Here is a 25958-nt window from a genome sequence, read left to right as displayed (position 1 = left end):
TAACTTAAAGCTGTGTCCCCTCATGATTTGGAGATGCCGGTGTTGGACTGGGATGTACAAAGTTAAAAATCACACAACACCAGGTTATAGTCCAACAGGTTTAATTGGAAGCACTAGCTTTCGGAGCACTACTCCTTCATCAGCAACTACCTGAACTACATCCAATACTCCAGGTGCAGCCTTACTAGCGTCTTGTACAGCTGAAGCATGACTTCTTGGCTCTGAAACGCAATCCCCCTACCAATAAATGGCAACACATCATATGCCTTCTTAACAAACCTATCAACCTAGGTGGTAACTTGCGGGATTTATGCACCTGGATACCTGGACGTCAAGATCTCTCTGTTCATCTTCACTGCCAAGAATTTTACCCAGTAGTCTGCATTCCTGTTATTTCTTGTGAAGTGAACTACCTCACATTTTTCCACATTAATATCTACTGGCCACCTCTCAGCTCAGCTCTGCATCTTATCTATGTTCCTCTGTAACCTACAACATCCTTGGGCATTATCCACAACTCTGCCTACCTTAGTGTCATCTGCAAACTTACTAACCCATCCTTCTAGTTCCACATCCAGATCATTTGCAAAAATGACAAACAACAGTGGCCCTAAAACAGATCCTTGTGGCACACCACTGATAACCGAGCTCCAGCATGAACATTTCCCATCAACTACCACCCTGTCTTCTTTCAGCTAGCCAATTTCTGATCCAAACCGCTAAGTCACCTTCAATCCCGAAACTCCGTATTTTGTGCAACAGCCTACCATGTGGAACCTTATCAAATGCCTTATTGAACTCCATATACACCACATCAATCGTTTTACCTTCATCCACCTGTTTTGCCACCTTCTCGAGAACTCAATAAGGTTAGTGACCTACCCTTCACAAAACCGTGTTGACTATCCCTCATCAAATTATTCCTTTCCAGATCTTTTATCGCCTTTTTCAACACTTTACCCACAACTGAAGTAAGGCTCACTGGCCTATAATTACCAGAGTTGTACCGACTCCTCTTCTTAAACAAGGGAACAACATTTGCGATCCACCAGTCTTCTGGCACTACTCCTGTTGACAATGATGACATAAAGATTGAAACCAACGGCTCTGCAATCTCCTTCCTGGATTCCCAGAGAATCCGAGGATAAATCCCATCCAGCCCAGGGGTCCCATCTATTTTTGGACCTTCCAAAATTGCTAAAACCTCCTCTTTGTCAACCTCAATTCCATCTAATCTTGTAGCCTGTATCTCTGTATTCTCACGAACATTGCTCTTTTCCAATATGAATACTGACTAAAAGTATCCATTAAGCGCTTCCCCATGCCCTCAGATTCTACACACAACTTTCCACTACTATCTTTGATGGGGCCTAATCTTACTCTAGTCATTCTTTTATTCCCGATATATCGATAGAAGGCCTTCGGGTTTTCTTTGATCCTATCCGCCAACAACTTCTCATGTTCCCTCCTGGCTCTTCTTAGCTCTCTCTTTAGATCTTTTCTGGTTAACTTATAACAATCAAGCCCCCTATCTGAGCCTTCATGCCTATCCTCATATATGCCTTCTTCTTCCTCTTGACAAGAGCTTCACATTCTTCAGTAAACCATGGCTGTTTCACTCAATAACTACCTCCCTGTCTGATAGTTATATGCTTACCAAGGACCCATCCTTCCTGACCATGCACAGGATACATCACTGGAGACTTTTACAGACGAGGCACTTGCCTTAGTTATGGTTTATTTCATGCTTGCAAAAGGTATATATATTTTACTTAAGTTGGCATAATGACTAGGGACTCTTGAGAGCTGTACTGAATATTCCTGCTTCCCATAATGACTAATGTATAGCTCAACTGTCTTTACTCAAACATAGGGGTAGAGGGTTGTTTTTCAGACTGGAGGCCTGTGACCAGTGGAGTGTCACAAGGATTGGTGCTGGGCGCTCTACTTTTTGTCATTTACACAAATGATTTGGATGTGAGCATAAGAGGGACAGTTAGTAAGTTTGCAGATGACATCAAAATTGGAGGCATAGTGGACAGCGAAGAAGGTTACCTCAGATTACAACAGGATCGTGATCAGATGGGCCAATGGGCCGAGAAGTGGCAGATGGAATTTAATTCAGATAAATGCGAAGTGCTGCATTTTGGGAAAGCAAATCTTAGTAGGACTTATACACTTAATGGTAAGGTCCTAGAGTGTGTTGCTGAACAAAGAGACCTTGGACTGCAGGTTCATAGCTCCTTGAAAGTGGAGTTTCAGGTAGATAGGATAGCGAAGAAGGTGTTTGGTATGGTTTCTTTTATTGGTCAGAGTATTGAGTACAGGAGTTGGGAGGTCATGCTGCGGCTGTACAGGACATTGGTTAGGTCACTGTTGGAATATTGTGTGCAATTCTGGTCTCCTTCCTATTGGAAAGATGTTGTGAAACTTGAAAGGGTTCAGAAAAGATTTACAAGGATGTTGCCAGGGTTGGAGGATTTGAGCTATGGGGAGAGGCTGAACAGGCTGGGGCTGTTTTCCCTGGAGCGTCAGAAGCTGAGGGTTGACCTTATAGTGGTTTACAAAATTATGAGGAGCATGGATAGGATAAATAGACAAAGTCTTTTCCCTGGGGTGGGGAAGTCCAGAACTAGAGGGCATAGGTTTAGGGTGAGAGGGGAAAGATATAAAAGGGACCTAAGCGGCAACTTTTTCACACTGAGGGTGATACGTGTATGGAATGAGCCGCCTGAGGAAATGGTGGAGGCTGGTACAATTGCAACATTTAAGAAGCATTTGGATAGGTACATGAATAGGAAGGGTTTCGAGGGATATGGGCCAGGTGCTGGCAGGTGGAACTAGATCGGGTTGGGATATCTGGTCGGCATGGATGGGTTGGTCCGAAGGATCTGTTTCCATACTGTTTATCTCTATGACTCTATGACAGTGATAACATCAGACTGGATAGTTTAGTGCCACCATTATCTATCTGAATCAATGCCTAATACAGCTGGCTGGCTATAAACTTACATTGAAGTAGATGAGTCAGTTGTGACTAACCATGCCTGAACTAAGGTTGAACCTCATAGGCCATAACCTCTGAATTCTTACAAAAGCTACACAAATTAATATAGAGTGATTAAGACCAGACAGTTAAAAGCACGGGTGTCTCAGTTCATGGGATACTGGTACGGGTACTGAAGAACTTGGGGTCTGTACCTTTGGGACAATCTTCAACGTAAACACTCCAAGACAAATGTTCTGACAAATTGTATAGCTCAGGCAGTAGAGTAGTGGTGATGAGAGATCACGTGAGGGAAGGTGTGACAAATTCAAGTAAGAGGTGAGAAAAGACAGCAAAGTAGCTATCAGGATAATCATTACAGTTTCCAAGTATGAGTATATCTATTTGGAGATTTCATCAAATAATATTCCCCATGCTCCAGTCATTAGTGGACGAACACACAGCAACAGAAAAGATTGGGACAAAGTAGTCTGTTCAACCATTCATGCCTGCTCTGCTATTCAATATGATTAGATTACCTACAGTATGGATACAGGCCCTTTGGCCCAACAAGTCCACACCAACCCTCTGAAGGGTAGCCCACCCAGATCCATTACCCTACTCTTTTTACTCCTGATTAATGCTCCTAATACAATAGGCAATTTAGCATGGCTAATTCACCTGACTTGCACATCTTTAGACTGTGGGAGGAAACCAGAGCACCCAGAGGAAACCCACGCAGACACAAGGAGAATGTGCAAACACCACACAGACAGTTGCCCAAGGTGGGAATCAAGCGTGGGTCCCTGGCACTGTGAGGTAGCCACCGTGCCACCCCAAATATCATGGTTGATCGTCCAGCTCAGTGTCCAGTTCATGTTGTCTCCCCGGACTTTTTGATCCCTTAAACCCCAAGAACTATATGTAATTTCTTTCAGAAAACATTCATTGTTAGTGTTGCACAGAAAATTAGAAAATCAAAAGTAATGGAGGTGGGAAGATTGCAGGTTAGTGATGGGATGAATAGTTACCATAAAATAAAGAACAAGAACAAAGAAAAAAGAAAATTACAGCCAGGAACAGGCTTTTTGGCCCTCCAAGCCTGCGCCAATACAGATCCTCTATATAAACCTATTTTCTAAGGATCAGTATCCCTCTGCTCCCTGCCCATTCATGTATCTACCTGAAATGACGCTATCATGCCCATCTTTACCACCTCCGATGGCAGTGTGTTTCAGGCACCCACCACCCTCTGTGTAAGAACTTTCCATGCATACCTCCCTTACATTTTTCCCCTCTCACCTTGAACCTGTTACCACTAGTAATTGAGTGCCCCACTCTGGGAAAAAGCTTCTTAGCTATCCACCCTGTCTATATCTCCCATGTTTTTGTAAACTTCAATCAGGTTCCCCCTCCACCTCCATCTTTCTAATGAAAATAATCCTAATTGGCTCAACCTCTCTTCATAGTTAGTGCCCTCCATACCAGGCACATCCTGGTAAACCTCCTGTGCACCCTCTCCAAAGCATCCAGATCCTTTTGGTAATGTGATGACCAGAACTGTACGCAGTATTTCAAATGTGGTGGAATCAAAGTCCGAGACAATTATATCATGACCTGCCAACTCTTGTGCTCATTACCCCATCCAATGAAAGAAAGCATACTGTTTGCCTTCTTGACCACTCTATCGACCTGCATTACCACCTTCAGGGTACAATGGACCTGAACACCCAGATCTCTCTGTATATCAATTTTCCCCAGGGCTTTTACATTTACTGTATAGTTTGCTCTAGAATTAGATCTTCCAAAATGCATCACCTTGCATTTGCCCAGATTGAACGCTATCTGCCATTTCTCCACCCAACTCTCCAATCTATCTATATTCTGCTGCATTGTCTGACAGTCCCCTTCAATATCTGATACTCCACCAACCTTAATGTCGTCTGTAAACTTGCTAATCAGACTGCCTATATCTTCCTCTAGGTCATTTATGTATATCACAAACAACAGTGGTCCCAGCATGGATCCTTGTGGAGCACGATTAGTCACAGTTCTCCACTTTAAGAAACTCCCTTTCACTACTACTCTCTGTCTCCTGTTGACCAGCCAGTTCTCTATCCATCTAGCTAGTACACGTGAGACCTCATGCGCCTTAACCTTCTCTATCCGCCTACCATGGGGAACCTTATCAAACGCTTTACTAAAGTCCACGTATATGACTTCTACAGCCCTTCCCTCATCAATCAACTTTGTCACTTCCTCAAAAAATTCTACCAAGTTGGTAAGACATCACCTTCACTGCACAAAACCACGCTGCCGATCACTGATAACCCTTTTTTCTTCCAAATGTAAATAAATCCTATCCCTCAGTATCTTCTCCAGCAGCTTCCCTACCACTGAAGTCAGGCTTACCGGTCTATAATTTCTTGGGTCATCCCTGCTACCCTTCTTAAACAAGGGACAACATTAGCAATTCTCCAGTCCTCCGGGACCTCAGCTGTGTTCAAGGATGTTGCAAAGATATCTGTTAAGGCCCCAGCCATTTTCTCTCTCGCTTCCCTCAGTAACCTGGGATAGATCCCATCGGGACCAGGGGACATGTCCACCTTAATGCCTTTGAGAATATCAAACACTTCCATCCTCCTTATGCCAACTTGACCTAGAGTAATCAAACATCTATCCCTAATCTCAACATCTATCATTTCCATCTCCTCGGTGAATATCGGTGCAAAGTACTCATTAAGAATCTCACCCATTTTCTCTGACTTCATGCATAACTTTCCTCCTTTGTCCTTAAGTGGACCAACCCTTTCTCTAGTAATCCTCTTGCTCCATATATATGAATAAAGGCTTTGAGAATTTCCTTAATCCTGTTTGCAAAAGGTACATAGCATGACCCCTTTTAGCCCTCTTAATTTCTCGTTTCAGGAAATTAGGAACAGCAAGGGAGCAATCACCTCGTAAGGGGTTTACTACAGGCCCACCAATAGCAGCAGGGAGATGGAAGAAAGCATAGGTCGGCAGATTTTGGAAAAGTGTGGACGTAGTAGGGTTGTAATGGGTGACTTTAACTTTCCCAACATTGGTTGGAACCTCCTTCGAACAGAAGATTTGAATGGAGCTGTTTTTGTAAGGTGTGTTCAGGAGGGTTTCCTAACTCAGTACATTGACAGGCCGACGAGGACAGAGGCCATTCTAGACTTGGTGCTTGGAAACAAGCCGGGGCAGGTATCAGATCTTGTGGTGGGAGAGCATTTTGGTGATAGTGACCACAACTGCCTCACATTCTACATAGCTATGGAGAAGGAGAGGATTAGGTAAAATAGGAGGATATTTAATTGGGAAAGAGGAAACTATGATGCGATTAGACATGAGTTAGGAAGCATGGATTGGGAGCAATTGTTCCATGGTAAAGGCACTATAGACATGTGGAGACTGTTTAAGGAACAGTTGTTGCAAGTGACGAATAAATGTGTCCCTCTGAGACAGGCAAGAAGTGGTAAGATAAAGGAACCTTGGATGACGAGAGCGGTGGAGCTTCTCGTCAAAAGGAAGAAGGTAGCTTACATAAGGTGGAGGAAGCTAGGGTCAAGCTCAGCTCTAGAGGATTACAGGCAGGCGAGGAAGGAGCTCAAAAATGGTCTGAGGACAGCCAGGAGGGGGCACGAGAAAGGCTTGGCAGAACAGATTAGGGAGAACACTTATTTTACACTTATGTGAGGAATAAGAAAATGGTCAAAGAAAGAGTAGGACCGATCAGGGATAGCATTGGGAATTTGTGTGTGGAGTCTGAGGAGGTAGGGGAAGCCCTAAACGAGTTTTTTGCTTCTGACTTGACGAAAGAAATGAACCTGGAACCAGGTAACAGAACCATTGCAAGGCTGAATTGTCTCCTTCCTTATTCAGTGAATGCTGTGGAAACTAAACAACTCATTGGTGGGGGAGATCCACAAATTTCTCATCATCAGTAATATAAGAGCCCAACACACAAGTGCAAAAGGTAAGGATGGACATTCATAGCTAGCTTCAACTAGAAGTGCCAAGTGGAAGATCCTTCTTAGCCTCCTCCCAGTGCTCCCCAGCATTATGAATACTAGCTTTCGACCAATTCAATTCACTCCAATTTACCCATGAGTGGTAAAAATCCATTGTTTTCTTGTCATGGCATTTTCTCGGCTGGAATTTGATGCCAGTGCCAAATATAGATTAATTGAAATGAAATTTATCTTAATTGTCTTCAGTAAAGTATTGAATTGTTTTGATTTCATTTGCATCTTCAACAATTCCTTCAAGATAGGAGGCACTGGATACTGCAAATTATACTGATTTGGAAGAACACAAAGGCATTTTACACTTATGTGAGGAATAAGAGAATGGTCAAAGAAAGAGTAGGACCGATCAGGGATAGCATAGGGAACTTGTGTGTGGAGTCTGAGAAGGTAGGGGAAGCCCTAAATGAGTTTTTTGCTTCTGTATTTACGAAAGAAACAAACTTTGTAGTGAATGAAACCTTTGAAGAGCAGATGTGCATGTTGGAATGGATAGAGATAGAGGAAGCTGATGTGCTGAAAATTTTGTCAAACATTAAGATTGACAAGTCGCCAGGCCCGGACCAGATTTGTCCTCGGCTGCTTTGGGAAATGGGAAGTGCAATTGCTTCGCCACTTGCGAAGATCTTTGCATCCTCGTTCTCCACTGGAGTCACACCTGAGGACTGGAGAGAGGCAAATGTAATTCCTCTCTTCAAGAAAGGAAATAGGGAAATCTCCGGCAATTACAGACCAGTAAGTTTCACATCTGTTGTCTGCAAGGTGTTAGAAAGGATTCTGAGGGATAGGATTTATGACCATCTGGAAGAGCATGGCTTGATTAAATGCAGTCAACACGGCTTTGTGAGGGGCAGGTCATGCCTCACAAACCTTATCGAGTTCTTTGAGGATATGACTAAAAATGTTGATGAGGGTCGAGTGGTGGATGTGGTGTATATGGACTTCAGCAAGGCATTTGATAAGGTTCCCCATGGTAGGCTCATTCAGAAGATCAGGAGGAATGGGATACAGGAGAACTTAGCTGTCTGGATACAGAATTGGCTGGCCAACAGAAGACAGCGAGTGGTAGTAGAAGGAAAATATTCTGCCTGGAAGTCTGTGGTGAGTGGTGTTCCACAGGGCTCTGTCCTTGGGCCTCTATTGTTTGTAATTTTTATTAATGACTTGGATGAGGGGATTGGAAGATGGGTCAGCAAGTTTGCAGATGACACAAAGGTTGGAGGTGTCGTTGACAGTATAGAGGGCTGTTGTAGGCTGCAGTGGGACATTGACAGGATGCAGAGATGGGCTGAGAGGTGGCAGATGGAGTTCAACCTGGATAAATGCGAGGTGATGCATTTTGGAAGGTCGAATTTGAAAGCTGAGTACAGGATTAAGGTTAGGTATCTTGGCAGTGTGGAGGAACAGAGGGCTCTTGGGGTACAGGTACATAGATCCCTTAAAATGGCCACCTAAGTGGACAGGGTTGTTAAGAAAGCATATGGTGTTTTTGCTTTCATTAACAGGGGGATTGAGTTTAAGAGTCGTGAAATCTTGTTGCAGCTGTATAAAACTTTAGTTAGACCGCACTTGGAATACTGTGTCCAGTTCTGGTCGCCCTATTATAGGAAAGATGTGGATGCTTTGGAGAGGGTTCAGAGGAGGCTTACCAGGATGCTGCCTGGACTGGAGGGCTTATCTTATGAGGAGAGGTTGACTGAGCTTGGACTTCTTTCATTGGAGAAAAGGAGGAGGAGAGGGGACCTAATTGAGGTATACACGATAATGAGAGTTGATAGTCAGAGACTATTTCCTAGGGCAGAAATGACTATCATGAAGGGTCATAGTTTTAAGCTGGTTGGAGGAAAGTATAGAGGGGTTGTCAGAGGTGGGTTATTTACACAGAGAGTAGTGAGAGCATGGAATGCGTTGCCCGCAGCTGTTGTGGAAGCAAGGTCATTAGGGACATTTAAGAGACTCTTCGACATGCATATGGTCACAGATATTTGAGGGTGCATACATGAGGATCAATGGTCAGCACAACATCGTGGGCTGAAGGGCCTGTTCTGTGCTGTACTGTTCTATGTTCTAGAAAGAGGGGACAGAATGTGTGAATCTCATATTGCACCAAGGGATGATAGAAATAGAGAAATTTGATCATAGGACAAGGTTAAAGGCTTTATATCTTAAGGCAGAACGAATCCAGAATAAGGTAGATGAAGAGTGGTGCGATGGCTCAGTGGTTAGCACTGCTGCCTCACAGCAGGGTCCCAGGTTCGATCCCAGCCTCGGGCGACTATTTGTGTGGAGTTTGCACATTGTCCCTGTGTCTGTCTGTTTCCTCCCACAATCCAAAGATGTGCAGGTCAGGTAAATTGGCCATGCTAAATTGCCCATAGTGTTCAGTGCATTAGTCAGAGGGAAATAGGTCTGGGTGGGTTACTCTTCGGAGCGTCAATGTGGACTGGTTGGGCTGAAGGGCCTGTTTCCACACTGTAGGGAATCTAATCTAAACTGATGGCACAAATCGAAGTAAATGAATATAATCTCTATAATCATTAGCAAACATGGTAATAAGGAGATTAAAACTGGAAGCTTAACATTCAGGAAATTTCACCTTTTGGAGAAACAGGAGGGATGGAAACAATGCTTTAGATTTGATTACTTACAGTGTGGAAACTGGGGTAGCACTGTTAATAAGCTATGAAATAAGGACAATTGAGAGAGACAAACTAACTCAGATGATGTAGATTCCATTTGGGCAGACCAGTGAGGGAAAGAAGACATTGGTCGGAGTTTAGACCTCCAAACAGCAGCCACTGCGTTGAAAAGACTATAAATCAACAAATAACAGGCGCATGTAAAAAGAATAGGGCAATATATATAAGTGACTTTAATCTTCATGCTGGTTGGGTCAATCAAGTTGGAAAGGATAGTGCGACAACAAATTTACAGAGTACGTTAGTGCCCACTTCATAGAGCAATATGTCATGACCAACCAAGGAATAGGCTCTCTTGCATTTGGTAAAGGGTAATGAGGCAGATTTAATAAACGACCTCTGAGTAAGATAGTGATGATAAAATGATAAAATTTAATATTCCTTTTAAGAGTGAGAAACCTGGCTGGAAATGACTGTGTTTAACTTAAATAAAGTGAATTACACTGAAATTGGGATAGATTTGGCTTAAGTGAACTGGGTAGAGATTAGCAGGAGTGATAGTAAGCAAGCAGTGCCAGGCAGTTAAGGAGGTAATTCATAACTCTTTGCAAAAGTATATATCAGAAAGAAGAAAAGATTCGAAGAGAATGAACCAACCATGGCTAACCACTTCAACTACCCCTCCCACTTTGCCAAGAACATACAAGTGTTGGGCCTCCTCCACAGCCAAATCCAACCCACCCGACGACTGGAGGAAGAATGCCTCATCTTCCACCTTGGGACGCTTCAACTACACAGTATTAACATCAACGTCACTAGTTTCCTGATCTCCCTCCCCCCATCTCATCCCAGAACCAACCTTCCAACTTGGCACCGCCTTCTTGAACTTTCCTACCTGTCCATCTTCCTTTCTACCTATCAGCTCCAACCTATCACTATCACTTCTACCTATTGGCTTCCCAGCTACTTTCCCACCACCACAACCCTCCTATTTATCCCTCAGCCCCCTTTCCCCCAGCCCACATTCCTGATGAAGGGCTTATGCCCAAACGTCGACTCTCCTGCTCCTTGGATACAGCCTAACCTGCTGTGCTTGTCCAGCGCCACACTTTTTGACTCTGATCTCCAGCATCTGCAGTCTTCACTTTCTCCTAAGAAAGTTAAGGACAGTATTAAGTTGAAAGAAAAAAGCAAATAATAAAGAAAAAAACAGTGATAGCCCTTAAGAGTGGGTTAAATTCAGAATCCAGCAAAGAAGGACTCAAAATATAATAACACAGAGCAAATAAACTATGAGGCCAAACTAATAAGGAATATTAAAAAAAACTAACAATAAGATAGTTAATTAAATAAATAATAAGGAAGAGAGAGGTCGAAGTGAATATAGGCTCCTGAGAAAATAAATCTTGATCCTTTTACAAGTGGAAGTAGCTTCACCAAACTACTCTATCCAGATCACACATGATTTTGAAACCTTAACCAGACCTCCTCTCAGCTTTCTTCCCTCCAGGGAAAACAGTCCCAATTTCTTCAATCTGTCCTCACAGATGAAGCTTCTCATCCCTAGAACCATTCCAGTAAATACCTTCTGGGCACTATTCAATGCATTCATAGTTTTCCTATAATACTGCTGCTGAAATCAAGTGAGTGTCTGGTATATGTTTAATATCACCTCCTTGATCTTTGTACTCTATGTCCCCATTAATAAAGCTGAGAACAATCTTTGCTTTATTTATTGCTCTCGCTACCTGTTTGCCACCTTCAATGAATTCTGCACATGTATATACCCAGGTCCCTTTGCTCTTGCACCGCTTTTAGCATTGTACCCCTATTTTATACTGCCTTTCAATGTTATTTCGACCTCACACTAATCTGCATTGAACCTCAACTGCCACCTATTCACCCATTCCAGCAAATTGTCAATGTCATTTTGGAAGAAAACCTAAAGATCTGCGGATGCTGGAAATCAGAAACAAAAACAGAAATTGCTGGAAAAACTAAGTCTGGCAGCATTTGGCAGAGAAATCAGAGTTAACCTTTCAGCTTCCGTAACCCTTCTTCAAAATGTTCTGAATTTCACTTCTCCATTCCTTCAACATCCTCTACAGGAGCTCCAGAGGGTAACTTCCTTGGCCCAAGCATCTTCAGCTGCTTCATCAACAATTTTACTTCTCTCACAAGGTCAGAAGCAGGGTCGCTTACCGATGATTGCACAACGTTCGGCACTATTCACAACACAATGTAGTCCATGCCCAAATACAACAAGAGCTGGACAATATCCAGGCCTGGGCTGACAAGTGGCAAGCACCATTCACACAGTGCAAGTGCCAGGCAATGACTATCACCAAAAGGTGGCACGGTGGCACAGTGGTTAGCACTGCTGCCTCACAGCGCCAGAGACCTGGGTTCAATTCCTGACTCAGACGACTGACTGTGTGGAGTTTTCACGTTCTCCCCGTGTCTGCGTGGGTTTCCTCTGGGTGCTCCGGTTTCCTCCCACAGTCCAAAGATGTGCGGGTCAGGTGAATTGGCCATGCTAAATTGCCCGTAGTGTTAGGTAAAGGGCAAATGTAGTGGAATGGGCGGGTTGCGCTTCGGCAGGTCGGTGTGGACTTGTTGGGCCGAAGGGCCTGTTTCCACACTGTAAGTAATCTAATCTAATCTAATCAAAAAGAGAATGCTGGAGAAATTCAGAACAGTTCTGAGAAGAGTCATGCAGGACTTGAAATGTTAATTCTGTTTCTCTCTCCACAGATGCTGCCAGACCAGCTAAGTTTCTCCAGCATTCTCTGTACATTTTGCAACTCCCTTTCTATCCATTAACCATTTCTTCACCCAGAGCATTAAATTGCTCCCAATCTCATGTGCTCTCATTTTATTTACTCCTCTGTTGGACCAGATTAGACATCTTCTAAAAATCCAAATACATTTCATCCAATGGTTCTCCTTTTACTATGCTACAAATAACATCTTCAAAATAGATTTGTCAAACATGATTTCCCTCTCATAAATGCATTTTGACTCAACCCACTCAGATCGTACTTTTCTAAATGCCTAGGTATCTCAGCCTTCATAACAGATTTGAACATGTTTCATACTACTGACATCAGGTAACAGATCTGTAATTCCTCTCTCTCTCTCTTTCTCCCGCCTCTTTTTTAAATACAAGATTCCATTTACTACGTTCTTATTTGTAGGAACCTTTCCAGAATGGATGGAATTTTGAAAAATATATCATCAATCCATGCATTATCTCTATAGCCAGCTCCTTCAACACTCTGGGATGTGGTTCACCTGGTATCATCCTTCAGTCCAATTAATCTCTTGACAGCTACTTCTCCATTGAAAGTAACTTTGAGTTTCTCATTTTGTACTTCTGAGAGATTTTATTGACTGTGCAAAGAGTGTGCAAAGAGACCTACACCAGTCACTGAGAGTAAGCATGCAAGTATCACAGGCGGTCAAGAAGGCAGATAGTATGTTGGCCTCTATAGCGAGTCAATTTAAATTCTGCTGGTCTGGATATTATGTTTGGGAATACAGGTGACAAATTTCGGGAGAACAGTTTTTACAGGCCCGTGTTTTGGGAAACCACATCTGTTTAATTTCTCGTACTTAGGGTCTGGGGCTTTGTGTTTTTGTGTTTTGGGTTTTGTGGAGCAGGATTGACCATCCTGACTTTGGGGTCCAGATCAGGTTTTACAAACTCTGATGCTGGGTTATAATTCAAACTGTCCAGGTCTGTATTTTGGCCAGCTTCTTCAAAACCAAGTCTAGGTTTTGAGAAACAAAAACATAAGTTGCTGGAAAAACTCAGCAGATCTGGCAGCATCGTTGAAGAGAAATCAGAGTTAACGTTTAAGGTCCGGTGATCCTTCCCCAGAACGAGATGAAGTGGATCTGCAGAGTGATGCAACCCTGAGCCAGAGTAATGCGATGCTGTTGGACAGAGGTCAAGAGTGTGTATATGATGCCACATGACACTTGGGATCTCAGGATGAGGCATGAGCAAGCTGTCAAGAGATACCTGTGATCCTGGGTGGATTTAAAGCACAAGTGATGAAACTTGATTTGGAATCCATGTGGGGTGAGTCTGAGCCTGAGGCAGTCACTGACGAATGTGATATAGTTGTGGAAATGAGTTTTAGCAAATACCTGGTCAAACAGCAGATGTGGAAGTGAAATTACTGAGTGTGGATAAGAAAAAAAGGATTAGAATGGAAATCCCCTCAGAGAGAGGAGCGTTTCTTCTTCGAGGTGGGCATGCCTGGAAGAGATGTGGCAGTGAGTTAAATACTAAATAAATACGGAAACAACTGCTCGATGCTGCAGGTTTTGAGAAATTTTGTTAAAACTATACAAGATACTAGCCAGGACCACAGCTGGATTGCTGTCAGCAGTTTTGAGCTCCTTATCTCTGAAAGATGTCTTGGCCAGTGATCATGGCTGTGAGGGGTGGGCTCTCCAGGCTGCCTCAATCACTCAGTTATATTCAAGGCTGGAGACAGAGACAGAGAGTCCTGATAAAGGGCTTTTGCCCAAAATGTTGATTTTCCTGCTCCTTGGATGCTGCCTAACCCGCTGAGCTGTGCTTTTCCAGCACCACTCTAATCTGGAGACAGAGAGGTGTTCACTCAGGATGGTTCTGGGGAAAAGGCTGGAGACTGGAACGGTGGGGGGCGGGGGGGGGGGGAAGCGTGAGGCTGGTCATGGGAGGGACACTTGGTGGGCTGAATGGCCAACTCGTGCAACGCCGTTTTTCGATGGGAATGATTTTGGAGGCTTTGGTGGATCTGACACCCCTCCCCCCAATCCTGGGGTCTGGGGGATCAGATGGTGGGATCCAGTCCCATGTAGGGATGGGTGATCCCCCCGGGTGATCTGCACCCAGTGACTCACCCTCCCAAACCGGGTGATTTGCCACAGGAAGGAAATCTAATGGTGATCTTGCTTTTGTGCATGTCCTGCGCACCATTCCTTTGTATTCCTCGCTATATTTAATAACCCTCTGATCTGTCCTTGTATGTTAACATCAACCTGTACTACATGCAAAACAGAACACTTAGGTACATTGACAACAATTCAATCAAGCCAAATCAAGCAGTCTGTTTATCAGTTTCAAGATGATCACATTTCCCTTTGGCCTTCACCATTGATATAACATATCTTAGTTTACAGCACAGTTATACAATGTCACGGTTAATGCGGTGAACAGGACCTTACCCTCAGTGTAGATCCCCAGCCCTGGTGCCTGAGTCTCTGCGGTCCACAAACTCAGACCAAAACTAGCACCTTTCCGGTGGGAGGGGGGGTAGGTCAGTGATCTGGTCCCGGTGATCCCCCCCCCGGGTGATCTGGTCCCGGTGATCCCCCCCCCGGGTGATCTGGTTCCAGTGATCCCCTCCCCCGGGTGATCTGGTCCCGGTGATCCCCCCACCGGGTGATCTGGTCCCGGTGATCCCCCCCCCCGGTGATCTGGTCCCGGTGATCCCCCCCTGGTGATCTGGTCCCGGTGATCCCCCCCCGGGTGATCTGGTCCCGGTGATCCCCCCCGGGTGATCTGGTTCCAGTGATCCCCTCCCCCGGGTGATCTGGTCCCGGTGATCCCACCCCCGGGTGATCTGGTCCCGGTGATCCCCCCGGGTGATCTGGTCCCGGTGATCCCCCCCCGGGTGATCTGGTCCCGGTGAGCCCCCCCCGGGTGATCTGGTCCCAGTGATCCCCTCCCCGGGTGATCTGGTCCCGGTGATCCCCCCCGGGTGATCTGGTCCCGGTGATCCCCCCCCCCGGTGATCTGGTCCCGGTGATCCCCCCGGTGATCTGGTCCCGGTGATCCCCTCCCCCCGGTGATCTGGTCCCGGTGATCCCCCCCGGGTGATCTGGTCCCAGTGATCCCCTTCCCGGGTGATCTGGTCCCGGTGATCCCACCCCCGGGTGATCTGGTCCCGGTGATCCCCCCCCGGGTGATCTGGTCCCGGTGATCCCCCCACCGGGTGATCTGGTCCCGGTGATCCCCCCCGGGTGATCTGGTCCCAGTGATCCCCTCCCCCGGGTGATCTGGTCCCGGTGATCCCCCCCCGGGTGATCTGGTCCCGGTGATCCCCCCCGGTGATCTGGTCCCGGTGATCCCCCCGGTGATCTGGTCCCGGTGATCCCCTCCCCCCGGTGATCTGGTCCCGGTGATCCCCCCCCGGGTGATCTGGTCCCGGTGATCCCCCCCCCGGTGATCTGGTCCCGGTGATCCCCCCCGGGTGATCTGGTCCCGGTGATCCCCTCCCCCCGGTGATCTGGTCCCGGTGATCCCCCCCCGGGTGATCAGGTCCCAGTGATCCCCTCCCCCGGGTGATCTGGTCCCGGTGATCCCCCCCAGGTGATCTGGTCCCGGTGATCCCCCCCGGGTGATCTGGTCCCAGTGATCCCCCCCGGGTGATCTGGTCCCGGTGACCCCCCCCCGGGTGATCTGGTCCCGGTGATCCCCCCCCCCCGGTGATCTGGTCCCGGTGATCTCCCCCCCCCCCGTGATCTGGTCCCGGTGATCCCCTCCCCCCGGTGATCTGGTCCCGGTGATCCCCCCCCGGGTGATCTGGTCCCGGTGATCCCCCCCCGGGTGATCTGGTCCCGGTGATCCCCCCCCGGGTGATCTGGTCCCGGTGATCCCCCCCGGTGATCTGGTTCCGGTGATCCCCCCGGGTGATCTGGTCCCGGTGATCCCCCCGGGTGATCTGGTCCCGGTGATCCCCCCCACCCCCGGGTGATCTGGTCCCGGTGATCCCCCCGGGTGATCTGGTCCCGGTGATCCCCCCCCCCCCGGTGATCTGGTCCCGGTGATCCCCCCCGGGTGATCTGGTCCCAGTGATCCCCCCGGGTGATCTGGTCCCGGTGATCCCCCCGGGTGATCTGGTCCCGGTGATCCCCCCCCGGGTGATCTGGTCCCGGTGATCCCCCTCCCGGGTGATCTGGTCCCGGTGATCCCCCCCGGGTGATCTGGTCCCGGTGATCGCCCCCCCCCGGTGATCTGGTCCCGGTGATCCCCCCCCCGGGTGATCTGGTCCCGGTAATCCCCCCCGGGTGATCTGGTCCCGGTGATCCCCTCCCCCGGGTGATCTGGTCCCGGTGATCCCCCCCCGGGTGATCTGGTCCCGGTAATCCCCCCCGGGTGATCTGGTCCCGGTGATCCCCTCCCCCCGGTGATCTGGTCCCGGGGATCCCCCCCCGGGTGATCTGGTCCCGGGGATCCCCCCCCGGGTGATCTGGTCCCGGTGATCCCCTCCCCCGGGTGATCTGGTCCCGGTGATCCCCCCCCCCGGGTGATCTGGTCCCGGTGATCCCCCCCGGGTGATCTGGTCCCGGTGATCCCCCCCCCCGGGTGATCTGGTCCCGGTGATCCCCCCCCGGGTGATCTGGTCCCGGTGATCCCGCCCCGGGTGATCTGGTCCCGGTGATCCCCCCCTGGGTGATCTGGTCCCGGTGATCCCCCCACCCCCGGGTGATCTGGTCCCGGTGATCCCCCCCGGGTGATCTGGTCCCGGTGATCCTCCCCCCCCCCCGGTGATCTGGTCCCGGTGATCCCCCCGGGTGATCTGGTCCCAGTGATCCCCCCGGGTGATCTGGTCCCGGTGATCCCCCCGGGTGATCTGGTCCCGGTGATCCCCCCCCCCCCGGGTGATCTGGTCCCGGTGATCCCCCCCCCCCCCGGTGATCTGGTCCCGGTGATCCCCCCCCCCGGGTGATCTGGTCCCGGTGATCCCCCCCGGTGATCTGGTCCCGGTGATCCCCCCCGGGTGATCTGGTCCCGGTGATCCCCCCCCCCCGGGTGATCTGGTCCCGGTGATCCCCCCCGGGTGATCTGGTCCCGGTGATCCCCTCCCCCGGGTGATCTGGTCCCGGTGATCCCCCCCCGGGTGATCTGGTCCCGGTGATCCCCCCCGGGTGATCTGGTCCCGGTGATCCCCTCCCCCCGGTGATCTGGTCCCGGGGATCCCCCCCCGGGTGATCTGGTCCCGGGGATCCCCCCCCCGGGTGATCTGGTCCCGGTGATCCCCTCCCCCGGGTGATCTGGTCCCGGTGATCCCCCCCCCGGGTGATCTGGTCCCGGTGATCCCCCCCCGGGTGATCTGGTCCCAGTGATCCCCCCCCGGGTGATCTGGTCCCGGTGATCCCCCCCCCCCCCGGGTGATCTGGTCCCGGTGATCCCCTCCCCCGGGTGATCTGGTCCCGGTGATCCCCCCCCGGGTGATCTGGTCCCGGTGATCCCCCCCCCCCCCGGGTGATCTGGTCCCGGTGATCCCCCCCCGGTGATCTGGTCCCGGTGATCCCCCCCCCCCCCCGGGTGATCTGGTCCCGGTGATCCCCCCCCCCCGGGTGATCTGGTCCCGGTGATCCCCCCCCCCGGGTGATCTGGTCCCGGTGATCCCCCCCGGGTGATCTGGTCCCGGTGATCCCCCCCGGGTGATCTGGTCCCGGTGATCCTCCCCCCCCCGGTGATCTGGTCCCGGTGATCCCCCCGGGTGATCTGGTCCCAGTGATCCCCCCGGGTGATCTGGTCCCGGTGATCCCCCCGGGTGATCTGGTCCCGGTGATCCCCCCCCCGGGTGATCTGGTCCCGGTGATTCCCCCCCCCCCCCCGGTGATCTGGTCCCGGTGATCCCCCCCCCGGGTGATCTGGTCCCGGTGATCCCCCCCGGTGATCTGGTCCCGGTGATCCCCCCCGGGTGATCTGGTCCCGGTGATCCCCCCCCCCCGGGTGATCTGGTCCTGGTGATCCCCCCCGGGTGATCTGGTCCCGGTGATCCCCTCCCCCGGGTGATCTGGTCCCGGTGATCCCCCCCCGGGTGATCTGGTCCCGGTGATCCCCCCCGGGTGATCTGGTCCCGGTGATCCCCTCCCCCCGGTGATCTGGTCCCGGGGATCCCCCCCCGGGTGATCTGGTCCCGGGGATCCCCCCCCCGGGTGATCTGGTCCCGGTGATCCCCTCCCCCGGGTGATCTGGTCCCGGTGATCCCCCCCCCGGGTGATCTGGTCCCGGTGATCCCCCCCCGGGTGATCTGGTCCCGGTGATCCCCCCCCGGGTGATCTGGTCCCGGTGATCCCCCCCCCCCCCGGGTGATCTGGTCCCGGTGATCCCCCCCCGGGTGATCTGGTCCCGGTGATCCCCCCCCCGGGTGATCTGGTCCCGGTGATCCCCCCGGGTGATCTGGTCCCGGTGATCCCCCCCGGGTGATCTGGTCCCGGTGATCCCCCACCCCGGGTGATCTGGTCCCGGTGATCCCCCCCCCCGGGTGATCTGGTCCCGGTGATCCCCCCCGGGTGATCTGGTCCCGGTGATCCCCCCCGGTGATCTGGTCCCGGTGATCCCCCCCGGGTGATCTGGTCCCAGTGATCCCCCCCCCCCGGGTGATCTGGTCCCGGTGATCCCCCCCGGGTGATCTGGTCCCGGTGATCCCCCCCGGGTGATCTGGTCCCGGTGATCCCCTCCCCCGGGTGATCTGGTCCCGGTGATCGCCCCCGGGTGATCTGGTCCCGGTGATCCCCCCCCGGGTGATCTGGTCCCGGTGATCCCCTCCCCCGGTGATCTGGTCCCGGTGATCCCCCCCCCGGGTGATCTGGTCCCGGTGATCCCCCCTGGGTGATCTGGTCCCGGTGATCACACCTGGGTGATCTGGTCCCGGTGATCCCCCCCGGGTGATCTGGTCCCGGTGATCACCCCCGGGTGATCTGGCCCCGGTGATCCCCTCCCCCGGGTGATCTGGTCCCGGTGATCCCCCCCCGGGTGGTCTGGTCCCGGGGATCCCCCCCGTGATCTGGTCCCGGTGATCCCCCCCGTGTTCTGGTCCCGGTGATCCCCCCCCGGGTGATCTGGTCCCGGTGACCCCCCCCGGGTGATCTGGTCCCGGTGATCCCCCCCCCGGGTGATCTGGTCCCGGTGATCCCCTCCCCCGGGTGATCTGTTCCCGGGGATCCCCCCGGGTGATCTGGTCCCGGGGATCCCCCCCCCCCCGGGTGATCTGGTCCCGGGGATCCCCCCCCGGGTGATCTGGTCCCAGTGATCCCCCCCCGGGTGATCTGGTCCCGGTGATCCCCCCCCGGGTGATCTGGTCCCGGGGATCCCCCCCGGGTGATCTGGTCCCGGTGATCCCCCCCCCCCCACGGTGATCTGGTCCCGGTGATCCCCTCCCCCGGGTGATCTGGTCCCGGGGATCCCCCCCCCGGGTGATCTGGTCCCGGTGATCCCCTCCCCCGGGTGATCTGGTCCCGGTGATCCCCCCCCCCCCCGGGTGATCTGGTCCCGGTGATCCCCCCCGGGTGATCTGGTCCCGGTGATCCCCCCCCCACGGTGATCTGGTCCCGGTGATCCCCTCCCCCGGGTGATCTGGTCCCGGGGATCCCCCCCCGGGTGATCTGGTCCCGGTGATCCCCCCCCCCGGTGATCTGGTCCCGGTGATCCCCCCCCGGGTGATCTGGTCCCGGGGATCCCCCCCGGGTGATCTGGTCCCGGGGATCCCCCCCGGGTGATCTGGTCCCGGTGATCCCCCCCGGGTGATCTGGTCCCGGTGATCCCCTCCCCCGGGTGATCTGGTCCCGGTGATCCCCCCCCCCGGGTGATCTGGTCCCGGGGATCCCCCCCCGGGTGATCTGGTCCCGGTGATCCCCTCCCCGGGTGATCTGGTCCCGGGGATACCCCCCCCCCCGGGTGATCTGGTCCCGGTGATCCCCCCCCGGGTGATCTGGTCCCGGTGATCCCCCCCCCCGGGTGATCTGGTGCCGGTGATCCCCCCCCGGGTGATCTGGTCCCGGTGATCCCCCCCCCCGGGTGATCTGGTCCCGGTGATCCCCCCCCCGGGTGATCTGGTCCCGGTGATCCGCCCCCCCCCGGTTATCTGGTCCCGGTGATCCCCCCCGGGTGATCTGGTCCCGGGGATCCCCCCCCGGGTGATCTGGTCCCAGTGATCCCCCCCGGGTGATCTGGTCCCGGTGATCCCCCCCCCCGGGTGATCTGGTCCCGGGGATCCCCCCCGGGTGATCTGGTCCCGGTGATCCCCCCCCCCACGGTGATCTGGTCCCGGTGATCCCCTCCCCCGGGTGATCTGGTCCCGGGGATCCCCCCCCGGGTGATCTGGTCCCGGTGATCCCCTCCCCCGGGTGATCTGGTCCCGGTGATCCCCCCCCGGGTGATCTGGTCCCGGTGATCCCCCCGGGTGATCTGGTCCCGGTGATCCCCCCCCCACGGTGATCTGGTCCCGGTGATCCCCTCCCCCGGGTGATCTGGTCCCGGGGATCCCCCCCCGGGTGATCTGGTCCCGGTGATCCCCTCCCCCGGTGATCTGGTCCCGGTGATCCCCCCCCCGGGTGATCTGGTCCCGGGGATCCCCCCGGGTGATCTGGTCCCGGGGATCCCCCCCGGGTGATCTGGTCCCGGTGATCCCCCCCGGGTGATCTGGTCCCGGGGATCCCCCCCGGGTGATCTGGTCCCGGTGATCCCCCCCGGGTGATCTGGTCCCGGTGATCCCCTCCCCCGGGTGATCTGGTCCCGGTGATCCCCCCCCCGGGTGATCTGGTCCCGGGGATCCCCCCCCCCGGGTGATCTGGTCCCGGTGATCCCCTCCCCGGGTGATCTGGTCCCGGGGATACCCCCCCCCCGGGTGATCTGGTCCCGGTGATCCCCCCCCGGGTGATCTGGTCCCGGTGATCCCCCCCCCCCGGGTGATCTGGTCCCGGTGATCCCCCCCCCCGGGTGATCTGGTCCCGGTGATCCCCCCCCCCCCCGGGTGATCTGGTCCCGGTGATCCCCCCCGGGTGATCTGGTCCCGGTGATCCCCCCCCACGGTGATCTGGTCCCGGTGATCCCCTCCCCCGGGTGATCTGGTCCCGGGGATCCCCCCCCGGGTGATCTGGTCCCGGTGATCCCCTCCCCCGGTGATCTGGTCCCGGTGATCCCCCCCCGGGTGATCTGGTCCCGGGGATCCCCCCCGGGTGATCTGGTCCCGGTGATCCCCCCCGGGTGATCTGGTCCCGGGGATCCCCCCCGGGTGATCTGGTCCCGGTGATCCCCCCCGGGTGATCTGGTCCCAGTGATCCCCTCCCCCGGGTGATCTGGTCCCGGTGATCCCCCCCCCCCGGGTGATCTGGTCCCGGGGATCCCCCCCCGGGTGATCTGGTCCCGGTGATCCCCTCCCCGGGTGATCTGGTCCCGGGGATACCCCCCCCGGGTGATCTGGTCCCGGTGATCCCCCCCCGGGTGATCTGGTCCCGGTGATCCCCCCCCCCGGGTGATCTGGTGCCGGTGATCCCCCCCCGGGTGATCTGGTCCCGGTGATCCCCCCCCCCGGGTGATCTGGTCCCGGTGATCCCCCCCCGGGTGATCTGGTCCCGGTGATCCGCCCCCCCCCGGTTATCTGGTCCCGGTGATCCCCCCCCGGGTGATCTGGTCCCGGGGATCCCCCCCCGGGTGATCTGGTCCCAGTGATCCCCCCCGGGTGATCTGGTCCCGGTGATCCCCCCCCCGGGTGATCTGGTCCCGGGGATCCCCCCGGGTGATCTGGTCCCGGTGATCCCCCCCCCACGGTGATCTGGTCCCGGTGATCCCCTCCCCCGGGTGATCTGGTCCCGGGGATCCCCCCCCGGGTGATCTGGTCCCGGTGATCCCCTCCCCCGGGTGATCTGGTCCCGGTGATCCCCCCCCGGGTGATCTGGTCCCGGTGATCCCCCCGGGTGATCTGGTCCCGGTGATCCCCCCCCCACGGTGATCTGGTCCCGGTGATCCCCTCCCCCGGGTGATCTGGTCCCGGGGATCCCCCCCCGGGTGATCTGGTCCCGGTGATCCCCTCCCCCGGTGATCTGGTCCCGGTGATCCCCCCCCCGGGTGATCTGGTCCCGGGGATCCCCCCCGGGTGATCTGGTCCCGGGGATCCCCCCCGGGTGATCTGGTCCCGGTGATCCCCCCCGGGTGATCTGGTCCCGGGGATCCCCCCCGGGTGATCTGGTCCCGGTGATCCCCCCCGGGTGATCTGGTCCCGGTGATCCCCTCCCCCGGGTGATCTGGTCCCGGTGATCCCCCCCCCCGGGTGATCTGGTCCCGGGGATCCCCCCCCCGGGTGATCTGGTCCCGGTGATCCCCTCCCCGGGTGATCTGGTCCCGGGGATACCCCCCCCCCCGGGTGATCTGGTCCCGGTGATCCCCCCCCGGGTGATCTGGTCCCGGTGATCCCCCCCCCCCGGGTGATCTGGTCCCGGTGATCCCCCCCCCCGGGTGATCTGGTCCCGGTGATCCCCCCCCCCGGGTGATCTGGTCCCGGTGATCCCCCCCCCCCGGGTGATCTGGTCCCGGTGATCCCCCCCCCCCCGGTTATCTGGTCCCGGTGATCCCCCCCCGGGTGATCTGGTCCCGGTGATCACCCCCGGGTGATCTGGTCCCGGTGATTCCCCCCCCCGGGTGATCTGGTCCCGGTGATCCCCTCCCGGGTGATCTGGTCCCGGTGATCCCCCCCGGGTGATCTGGTCCCGGTGATCCCCTCCCCCGGGTGATCTGGTCCCGGTGATCCCCCCCCCGGGTGATCTGGTCCCGGGGATCCCCCCCCGGGTGATCTGGTCCCGGTGATCCCCCCCCGGGTGATCTGGTCCCGGGGATCCCCCCCGGGTGATCTGGTCCCGGGGATCCCCCACCGGGTGATCTGGTCCCGGTGATCCCCCCCCGGGTGATCTGGTCCCGGTGATCCCCCCCCGGGTGATCTGATCCCGGTGATCCCCCCCGGGTGATCTGGTCCCGGTGATCCCCCCCCCCGGGTGATCTGGTCCCGGTGATCCCCCCCCCGGGTGATCTGGTCGCGGTGATCCCCCCCCCCCCCGGGTGATCTGGTCCCGGTGATCCCCCCCCGGGTGATCTGGTCCCGGTGATCCCCCCCCCGGGTGATCTGGTCGCGGTGATCCCCCCCCCCCCGGGTGATCTGGTCCCGGTGATCCCCCCCCGGGTGATCTGGTCCCGGTGATCCCCCCCCCGGGTGATCTGGTCCCGGTGATCCCCCCCCCGGGTGATCTGGTCCCGGTGATCCCCCCCCGGGTGATCTGGTCCCGGGGATCCCCCCCCCCGGGTGATCTGGTCCCGGTGATCCCCCCCCCGGTGATCTGGTCCCGGTGATCCCCCCCCCCGGGTGATCTGGTCCCGGGGATCCCCCCCGGGTGATCTGGTCCCGGTGATCCCCCCCCGGGTGATCTGGTCCCGGTGATCCCCCCCCGGGTGATCTGGTCCCGGGGATCCCGCTCTCTCTTACCGCTGCCCCCGGGGCCCAGCTTCTCCGTCTCTTCACCGAGCGACAGCGACCGTTATCCCCGGGGTCTCCCCAGCGACCCGCACGGACCAGGGGCGGGGGGTCTCGTGGAGGGGGCAGGGTCTGATGGAGGGGCGGGGTCTGATGGAGGGGGCGGGGTCTGATGGAGGGGCGGGGTCTGATGGAGGGGCGGGGTCTGATGGAGGGGGCAGGGTCTGATGGAGGGGGCGGTGTCCGGTGGAGGGGGCGGGGTCTGATGGAGGGGGCAGGGTCTGATGGAGGGGGCGGTGTCCGGTGGAGGGGGCGGGGTCTGATGGAGGGGGCGGGGTCTGAGGGAAGGGGCGGAGTCTGGTGGAGGGTTTGTCTGAGAGAAAGGATGCAGTATGAGGGAGGGGGCGCAGTCTGAGGGTGGGGCAGGTCTGATGCAGGGGGCGGGCAGAGGGAGGGGATGGTGTCCGAGATAGGGGTGCGTGCTGGGAGTGACAGGGTGAAGGTTGCAGTCTCAAGAAGGAAAACACTTAAAGGTATGGAAGTGGAAGAGTCAGGGGCGAAGTGGGGTCTGGCAGAGGTGCCTGGGGAAGGGCAGGGGCCTGTGTCTGAGGAGGAGCGGTCCGAGAGGTATATCTGAGGGAAGGGGCAGAGCCTCAGGAGGTGGAGGAGTCTTCAGCCAGGGGAATGACCTGGTGGAGTGTGCAGAGCCTTAGGGGAATTGATGTAGAGGTGGGTCATTGTCTTTCTAAGGGAATGAATGTGGTTGAGGATGTACCTTGTACAAAAGCTAAAGATGTGCTTGTGGCACATTGGTCATGTCCTGAATTGGGAGGCCTGTGTTCAAGTCTCACCTGCTCAGGAGTGTGTAATGACATTTCTGAGCAAGTTGTCCGAGAAAAATAAGTTAAATTACAAACTAAAATAGATAAGGGAGAACAAGTGAATTTGGTATACTTGGATTTTCCCAAGGCTTTTTGGCATGAATCAAGAATTGCTTAACAAATAGAAGACGGAGAGTGGGAATTAATTATTACTTTCACTAGTGATAAGCAATGACTAGTGGCATACTGCCAGGATCAGTGCTTGGGCCCCAGCCATTTATGATATTTATAAGTGACCAAGAGGTGGGAACCAAATGCAACATTTCTAATGTTTCTAGATTTGAAATATTAACTCTGCTTTCCCCCACAGTGTTTTTGCAACATTTGCAAGTTTATTGACAACACAAAATTGGATGGGATTGTGAGTTGTCAATAAATGCAAGGAGGTTTCAAGGGGGCAAACATATGGCAGATGTATACAACATAGTGAAATGTAAAGATATATACTTTGGTGTAAACAAAAAGAAAGGAAGAGTATTATTTCAATATATTGTACAAAGAGATTTGGGTGTTGCTGTATACCAGTCAATGAAAGTGACAGACAGAAAGGGATATGTAATAAGCAGTTGGAAAGGCAAATGTGTGTGACCTTCGCTGCAAGAGGATTGGAGTTCATAAGTCAGGATGTCTTTCTACAGTGATATAGGACCTTGATGAAACCACACCTGAGGTCCTGTGCGCAGTTTTGTTATATATGCAAGGTCACAAACCTTATTGAGTTCTTTGAGAAGGTGACCAAACAGGTAGATGAGAGTAAACCGGTTGATGTGGTGTATATGGATTTCAGCAAGGCATTCGATAAATTTCCCCACAGTAGGCTATTGTACAAAATGCAGAAGAATGGGATTCTGGGAGATATAGCAGTTTGGATCAGTAATTGGCTTGCTGAAAGACGACAGAGGGTGGCGGTTGTTGGGAAATGTTCATCCTGGAGTCCAGTTACCAGTGATGTACTGCAAGGATCGGTGTTGGGTCTGCTGCTGTTTGTAATTTTTATAAACGACCTGGATGAGGGCGTAGAAGGGTGAGTTCGTAAATTTGCAGATGACACTAAGGTCGGTGGAGTTGTGGATAGTGGCAAAGGATGTTGTAGGTTACAGAGAGACAGAAATAAGCTGCAGAGCTGGACTGAGAGGTGGCAAATGGAGTTT

General features: G+C 54.0%; 1 protein-coding gene across 5 annotated transcripts in view; it reads right to left on the bottom strand.

Annotated features, from left to right (window-relative positions):
• The window catches only part of LOC140455209 (uncharacterized), a 197501-nt gene extending 173474 nt beyond the window's left edge, over positions 1 to 24027 (bottom strand). For 4 of the 5 annotated variants that reach the window (XR_011952793.1, XR_011952794.1, XM_072549926.1 and 1 more), the window contains exon 1: positions 23939 to 24027. The gene's annotated coding sequence lies outside the window, so the exon portion shown is untranslated. Of the gene's footprint in view, positions 1 to 996; positions 1070 to 23938 lie in introns of those variants that run through there. The other variant, XM_072549927.1, reaches the window with a different exon arrangement.
• Between the last annotated feature and the right edge of the window lie 1931 nt (positions 24028 to 25958).

Source organism: Chiloscyllium punctatum, chromosome 30, assembly GCF_047496795.1.
Source record: "Chiloscyllium punctatum isolate Juve2018m chromosome 30, sChiPun1.3, whole genome shotgun sequence".
NCBI classification, from domain to species: Eukaryota; Metazoa; Chordata; class Chondrichthyes; order Orectolobiformes; family Hemiscylliidae; genus Chiloscyllium; species Chiloscyllium punctatum.
The sequence above is the reverse complement of the archived record's forward strand: the minus strand, read 5'-3'. Positions and strand labels throughout refer to the sequence as shown.